This window comes from Castor canadensis, chromosome 19 (assembly GCF_047511655.1).
Source record: "Castor canadensis chromosome 19, mCasCan1.hap1v2, whole genome shotgun sequence".
Taxonomy (NCBI): domain Eukaryota; kingdom Metazoa; phylum Chordata; class Mammalia; order Rodentia; family Castoridae; genus Castor; species Castor canadensis.
In genome coordinates this window covers 21601465-21609767 of record NC_133404.1, presented here as the reverse complement: position 1 = coordinate 21609767, position 8303 = coordinate 21601465, and the positions used below count along the sequence as shown (strand labels likewise).

Below are 8303 nucleotides of genomic sequence, written 5' to 3'. Positions count from 1 at the left end.
TTCCCGGGACTGTAAATAAACGAGCCGGGCAGGCCGGAGAGGCTCTGGCGGGAGCGGGGCGCGCCCAGCAACCAGGAGCGGGGACGCTTGTGAGAGGAGGGAAGACCCACTTCCCACGTGAACTGTAAATAAACACGCAGGCCTGACAACGCGGGGCAGTGGCACCTTTCCCAGTGCTTGGAAAGGGGAAAGCCTGTGGCAGAGGCCGCCGCACAGGAGAACTCTGAGCAAACAAAGCCTGTGGGACCAGGTGAGTGCTAAGCTCACCCCAGAGATCTGCATAAATAACGCCGCAAGCTACAGGCTGAGAGCAGCAGGCAGGCAAGCCACAGTTGCAGATACCACTCTCAGAACTGCCTCCAGACGCCTTTTTTTCTTTTTCTCCTTACCTTTGATGAGAGAACAACCGAATTACACCTGCAAGCCGAAAAACTTACTGAAACTGTATTGCATTTGAACTGGGGACACTTGGTGGGGCTTTTTTTTTTTTTTTCTTCTGTGTGTGTGTGAGTGTAGTTTTGTTCTACTTTATGCATCCCCTTTGATGAGACAACTACAGAACAACATCTGAGGCACCAACTCCAGGACTGGAGATTGAGACGGACATCCAAATTATTAAGACTGAAATTGCATTGCATATAAACTTGGAAGTATTTTGGTTTTTTTTTTTTTTTTTTTTTTAGTTTTCTATTTTCCATTTTATTTTAATTCATTTTTATAAATAGATATTACTTTCATATACTTATTTTTTTTTTTTTATCTTTGATTTTCAATCCTCTCTCTGTCACTCTATTGTCTGCTCAGCTTACTGTCGATTAGTACACTAACACTCCCTGTTTATACCTTTGAAACTCTCTTGTCTGATACCTTGTTCTGCTTTCTCCCTCTTGTCTGTATATTTGTTTTCCCCTTTTCTTTAACTTCTTGCTTTCCATCTCAGCTCACTCTTCCATTCTCAATATTACCATTGTTATTATTACAAGCTAGAAAATATTTAATTACACACAGTACAGGGACAGTAACAACACCAAGGACAATGACAGGAAGACAGAAAAAACAAGGAAACCAGTTTCCCCACAGCAAAAAATTAGTACAGGAACCAGAGGGGAATGAAGAGAACAGAAACTCAGAGCCAGACTCCAACAAAATGAAGATAAACTATGCCAAAGGACCCAATGAAGCCTACAAGAATAATTTAAAAGAAGACATACTACAAGTACTCAATGAGAATTTTATAGAGATGATACTGGATAGGGTCAACCAAAATGTACAGGAGACACTCAAGAAATTCCAAGAAAATAAAAATAGAGAATTTGAAAAAGCAAAAGAAGAAATAAAGGAAACCATAGAAGCACTGTATAAACACCAAAGTGAAAGAGAGAACACAATGAATAAATGGATAAATGAACTCAGGACAAAAATAGACAACAATAAAGAAGAAAACAGCCATGATATGGAAAACCTCAGAAAAAAGAACGAAACAGAACTGCAAAACAAAACGGAAGGCCAATCCAGCAGAATAGAACAAACAGAAGACAGAATCTCAGAACTTGAAGATGAAATGGTAATTAAAGGAAAAACTGAAGAACTATTAATTAAACAACTCAAGACCTGTGAAAAGAAAATGCAAGAACTCACTGACTCCATCAAAAGACCAAACTTGAGAATCATGGGCATCGAAGAAGGAGAAGAGGTGCAAGTGAAGGGAATGCGTAATATATTCAACAAAATAATAACGGAAAATTTCCCAAATCTAGAGAAAGATATTCCCATACAGATGCAAGAGGCCTCCAGGACACCAAACAGACCAGATCAAAATAGAACTACTCCACGACATATCATCATTAAAACAACAAGTTCAGAAACTAAGGAAAGAATATTGAAGGCTGCAAGAGAGAAAAAACAAGTAACATACAAAGGTAAACCCATCAAAATCACAGCAGACTTCTCAACAGAAACATTAAAAGCAAGAAGAGCATGGGGTGAGATCTTCCGGGCACTGAATGAAAATAACTTCAACCCCAGGATACTCTACCCAGCAAAGCTATCATTCAAAATAGATGGAGCAATAAAAGTCTTCCATGATAAGCAGAAACTAAAACAATATGTGACCACAAAGCCACCATTACAAAAGATTCTGCAAGGGATCCTGCACACAGAAAGTGACACCCAACTTAACCATGAAAAGGCAGGCAGCACCAAACCACAGGATAAGAAAAAGCAAGACAGTAGAGAGTAACATCAAGTTAGGTACACACAATCAAACCTTCAAACAACTAAGATAACTAAATGGCAGGAATCACCACATACCTATCAGTACTAACACTTAATGTTAATGGACTTAATTCACCCATCAAAAGACACCGTTTGACAAAATGGATTAAAAAAGAAGATCCAACAATTTGTTGCTTACAGGAGACTCATCTCACCAACAGAAATAAGCATATGCTTAGGATGAAAGGCTGGAAGAAGATTTACCAAGCCAATGGCCCCCGAAAACAAGCAGGAGTAGCAATACTTATCTCTGACAAAGTAGACTTCAAACCTACATTGATCAAACGAGATAAAGAAGGACATTCCATACTAATAAAAGGGGAAATAGACCAAAAGGAAATAATAATCATCAATCTGTACGCACCCAATGTCAACGCACCCAATTTCATCAAACATACCCTGAAAGACCTAAAAGCATATATAAACGCCAACACAGTGGTTGTGGGAGACTTTAACACTCCATTATCATCAATAGATAGGTCATCCAAACAAAAACTCAATAAAGAAATCCAAGATCTAAAATATGCAATAGATCAAGTGGACCTAGTAGATGTCTACAGAACATTTCATCCAACCTCTACACAATATACATTCTTCTCAGCAGCCCATGGAACCTTCTCCAAAATAGATCATATCCTAGGGCACAAAGCAAGCCTCAGCAAATATAAGAAAATAGAAATAATACCATGCATACTATCTGACCACAATGCAGTAAAAGTAGAACTCAACAACAAAAGTAAAGACAAAAAACATGCAAACAGCTGGAAACTAAATAACTCATTACTTAATGAAGAATGGATCATCGATGCAATAAAAGAGGAAATTAAAAAGTTCCTGGAAGTCAATGAAAATGAAAACACAACCTACCGGAACCTATGGGACACAGCTAAGGCAGTCTTGAGAGGAAAGTTTATAGCCATGAGTGCATATATTAAAAAGATTGAAAGATCCCAAATCAATGACCTAATGATACATCTCAAACTCCTAGAAAAACAAGAACAAGCAAATCCCAAAACAAATAGAAGGAGAGAAATAATAAAAATAAGAGCTGAAATCAACGAAATAGAAACCAAAAAAACCATACAAAGAATTAATGAAACAAAAAGTTGGTTCTTTGAAAAAATAAACAAGATCGATAGACCCCTGGCAAACCTGACTAAAATGAGGAGAGAAAAAACCCAAATTAGTAGAATCAGGAATGCAAAAGGGGAGATAACAACAAACACCATGGAAGTCCAGGAAATCATCAGAGACTACTTTGAGAACCTATATTCAAATAAATTTGAAAATCTTAAAGAAATGGACAGATTTCTAGATACATATGATCATCCAAAACTGAACCAAGAGGACATTAATCACCTGAATAGACCTATAACACAAAATGAAGTTGAAGCAGCAATCAAGAGTCTCCCCAAAAAGAAAAGTCCAGGACCTGATGGATTCTCTGCTGAATTCTATCAGACCTTTAAAGAAGAACTGATACCAACCCTCCTTAAACTGTTCCATGAAATAGAAAGGGAAGGAAAACTGCCAAACACATTTTATGAAGCCAGTATTACACTTATCCCAAAACCAGGCAAAGACACCTCCAAAAAGGAGAACTATAGGCCAATCTCCTTAATGAACATTGATGCAAAAATCCTCAACAAAATAATGGCAAATCGAATTCAGCAACACATCAAAAAGATTATTCACCACGACCAAGTAGGCTTCATCCCAGGGATGCAGGGGTGGTTCAACATACGAAAATCAATAAACGTAATAAACCACATTAACAGAAGCAAAGACAAAAACCACTTGATCATCTCAATAGATGCAGAAAAAGCCTTTGATAAATCCAACATCATTTCATGATAAAAGCTCTAAGAAAACTAGGAATAGAAGGAAAGTTCCTCAACATTATAAAAGCTATATATGACAAACCTACAGCCAGCATTATACTTAACGGAGACAAATTAAAACCGTTCCCTCTAAAATCAGGAACCAGACAAGGATGCCCACTATCTCTACTCCTATTCAACATAGTACTGGAATTCCTAGCCAGAGCAATTAGGCAAGAAGAAGGAATAAAAGGAATACAAATAGGTAAAGAAACTGTCAAAATATCCCTATTTGCAGACGACATGATCCTATACCTTAAAGACCCAAAAAACTCTACTCAGAAGCTTCTAGACATCATCAATGGCTACAGCAAGGTAGCAGGATATAAAACCAACATAGAAAAATCATTAGCATTTCTATACACTAACAATGAGCAAACGGAAAAAGAATGTATGAAAACAATTCCATTTACAATAGCCTCAAAAAAAATCAAATACCTAGGTGTAAACCTAACAAAAGATGTGAAAGACCTCTACAAGGAAAACTATACACTTCTGAAGAAAGAGATTGAGGAAGACTATAGAAAGTGGAGAGATCTCCCATGCTCATGGATTGGTAGAATCAACATAGTAAAAATGTCGATACTCCCCAAAGTAATCTACATGTTTAATGCAATTCCCATCAAAATTCCAATGACATTCATTAAAGAGATTGAAAAATCTACTGTGAAATTTATATGGAAACACAAGAGGCCACGAATAGCCAAGGCAATACTCAGTCAAAAGAACAATGCAGGAGGTATCACAATACCTGACTTCAAACTATATTACAAAGCAATAACAATAAAAACAGCATGGTACTGGCACAAAAACAGACATGAAGACCAGTGGAACAGAATAGAGGATCCAGATATGAAGCCACACAACTATGAGCAACTTATCTTTGACAAAGGAGCTAAAAATATACGATGGAGAAATAGCATCCTCTTCAACAAAAACTGCTGGGAAAACTGGTTAGCAGTCTGCAAAAAACTGAAACTAGATCCATGTATATCACCCTATACCAAGATTAACTCAAAATGGATCAAGGATCTTAATATCAGACCCCAAACTCTTAAGTTGATACAAGAAAGAGTAGGAAATACTCTGGAGTTAGTAGGTATAGGTAAGAACTTTCTCAATGAAACCCCAGCAGCACAGCAACTAAGAGATAGCATAGATAAATGGGACCTCATAAAACTAAAAAGCTTCTGTTCATCAAAAGAAATGGTCTCTAAACTGAAGAGAACACCCACAGAGTGGGAGAAAATATTTGCCAATTATACATCAGACAAAGGACTGATAACCAGAATATACAGGGAACTTAAAAAACTAAATTCTCCCAAAACTAATGAACCAATAAAGAAATGGGCATGTGAACTAAACAGAACTTTCTCAAAAGAAGAAATTCAAATGGCCAGAAAACACATGAAAAAATGCTCACCATCTCTAGCAATAAAGGAAATGCAAATTAAAACCACACTAAGATTCCACCTCACCCCTGTTAGAATAGCCATCATCAGCAACACCACCAACAACAGGTGTTGGAGAGGATGCGGGGAAAAAGGAACCCTCTTACACTGTTGGTGGGAATGTAGACTAGTACAACCACTCTGGAAAAAAATTTGGAGGCTACTTAAAAAGCTGGACATCGATCTACCATTTGATCCAGCAATTCCACTCTTGGGGATATACCCAAAAGACTGTTACTCCAGAGGCACCTGCACATCCATGTTTATTGCGGCACTATTCACAATAGCCAAGTTATGGAAACAGCCAAGATGCCCCAGCACTGACGAATGGATTAAGAAAATGTGGTATCTATACACAATGGAATTTTATGCAGCCATGAAGAAGAACGAAATGTTATCATTCGCTGGTAAATGGATGGAATTGGAGAACATCATTCTGAGTGAGGTTAGCCTGGCTCAAAAGACCAAAAATCGTATGTTCTCCCTCATATGTGGACATTAGATCAAGGGCAAACACAACAAGGGGATTGGACTATGAGCACAGGATAAAAGCGAGAGCACACAAGGGAGGGGTGAGGATAGGTAAGACACCTAAAAAACTAGCTAGCATTTGTTGCCCTTAACGCAGAGAAACTAAAGCAGATACCTTAAAGCAACTGAGTCCAATAGGAAAAGGGGACCAGGAACTAGAGAAAAGGTTAGATCAAAAAGAATTAACCTAGAAGGTAACACCCACGCACAGGAAATCAATGTGAGTCAATGCCCTGTATAGCTATCCTTATCTCAACCAGCAAAACCCCTTGTTCCTTCCTATTATTGCTTATACTCTCTCTTCAACAAAATTAGAGATAAGGGCAAAATAGTTTCTGCGGGGTATTGAGGGGGTGGAGGGGAGAGGGAGGGGGCAGAGTGGGTGGTAAGGGAGGGGGTGGGGGCAGGGGGGAGAAATGAACCAAGCCTTGTATGCACCTATGAATAATAAAAGAAAAATGAAAAAAAAAAAAAAAGAGGGAGGGAGAAGAGGGAGAACATGGAGGGTGCAAATCTCCATGAGAACATGGAGGGTTGTAAGCACATATGTAAATAGCACAATGTATCCCCCTGTACAATTATTATATGTAAATAAAATAAAAAGAAAAACTTTTGTGTTGGATGCTAGGGATTGTATTCAGGGGACCACACTTGCCCTATACCACTGAGCTAATGCATACAGTCCTAAAACTTGTCAAATGATTGAACGTGGGCCACAGAGTCTGGGAGCCTTGGGGAGCCCCGTGTGTAGGAAGCAGTGGGCAGATTCTTAGTTGCTCTTGACTCCTATCACACTGGTTGCAGGTGTTTCTGACAACTTGGCACACAGAAAGGCCTTTTCTGTGTTTGTACATAAATACATTTGCAAATACATTTCGAATCAGATATATCCTGTGTTATAATACACAGCCAATTTGAAAAGGAAATTTGCAGAAGCCCAAGCCAGAAAGAGGCAGATGCGGAATCCATCAGGATGCTGGTAGCCTGGGTTTTACAGGGGATCTTGTGTGTGTGGTGTGTGGTGTGTGGCATGTGTGGTGTGTGTGGTGTGTGGTGTGCGTCGTGGTGTGTGTGTGTGTGGTGTGTAGAAGGAGAGGGGTTCTGATTCTAGTGTCACATTTTCCATAATGTGATTATTTTCACCATGGCTGATTTCAGGGGGCCAGTGTGCCATCCTAGCATACAGAATTTGTCGATCTGATGGGGAAAAAAGTGAGGTCATCATTTACCAGAATTTGAAAGGTTGCTCATGGTCATGTCCCGTGGACATGCAAGCTGACTGCTGGACACCACTGGCTTAACGAGATGAAGGCGGCCCACGTGTGGCATCTGGCTCTTCATGTCCACACACCAATACAAGCTGTGGCTTGGACCCCATCCTCACCCCTGCAGACAGAGCTTAGCCTGAGCCCCTGTACTCACACAAGAGGCTCAGGACTGCCTTTCCCTGGGAAAGAAAGTCACCAGCTGGGCCAGTGCCCTGAAGCTCACAACAGAGCTAGCTGCTAGAAGCTGCACTAGACCAGCGATTACTCCTGTGGACACCCACACTCAGGGCCAATGGCCAGAGGAGACAAGCAAGAGCAAAGGGAACAGTAATCACAATGGACTGAAATACATCAACTACGGTGGAGTCCATGGGATTATACTAACACTTTAAAAATAGAGATCACCTTTGGTGAAGGCAGAAAATTACTTTTATTGAAAACTGATATAAAAAATCAATTTACCTTTTCCGTTCAAAAGGTGTCTCAGGGTAAGTAGATATTTGATTAGGAAAGTTTTTTTTTTTTTTTTTTTTTTGGTAAGGAATAAATTCAGCCAGCATCTGAGAAGAGATGGTATGATTAAGGTATGACCATTTTGCCTTCTTTAATGAAGTAATAGATCGGATGTCCTCAACTCCAGTAGATGAAGGTTGTGGGACAGGATAAGAAATTTGATCAAAGGGACACTTGAATCAAATGATCAATCTTCAGTCACAAAAAAGAGAGGCAAGCAAAGACAACAGACCTCTTAAGCTGATACCATGGGGACTTCCTGGTCCTATTATGATGTATTTGTCCCCAAATTAAACTCGCGTGTAACCAGGCCTTTGGACCTAGCAAACAGATTATACAAAATAAAATTAAAAAAAAAATCCAAAACAAGTTAAATACAGTCACGA

The 8303-nt window shown here is 39.2% G+C and overlaps 1 non-coding gene across 1 annotated transcript; it reads right to left on the bottom strand.

Moving 5' to 3' along the window:
* Positions 1-7308: 7308 nt before the first annotated feature.
* On the bottom strand, positions 7309-7371 carry LOC141419349 (small nucleolar SNORD12/SNORD106). The gene has a single exon (XR_012444127.1). It is a non-coding gene; the product is annotated as a small nucleolar SNORD12/SNORD106 (small nucleolar RNA).
* Between the last annotated feature and the right edge of the window lie 932 nt (positions 7372-8303).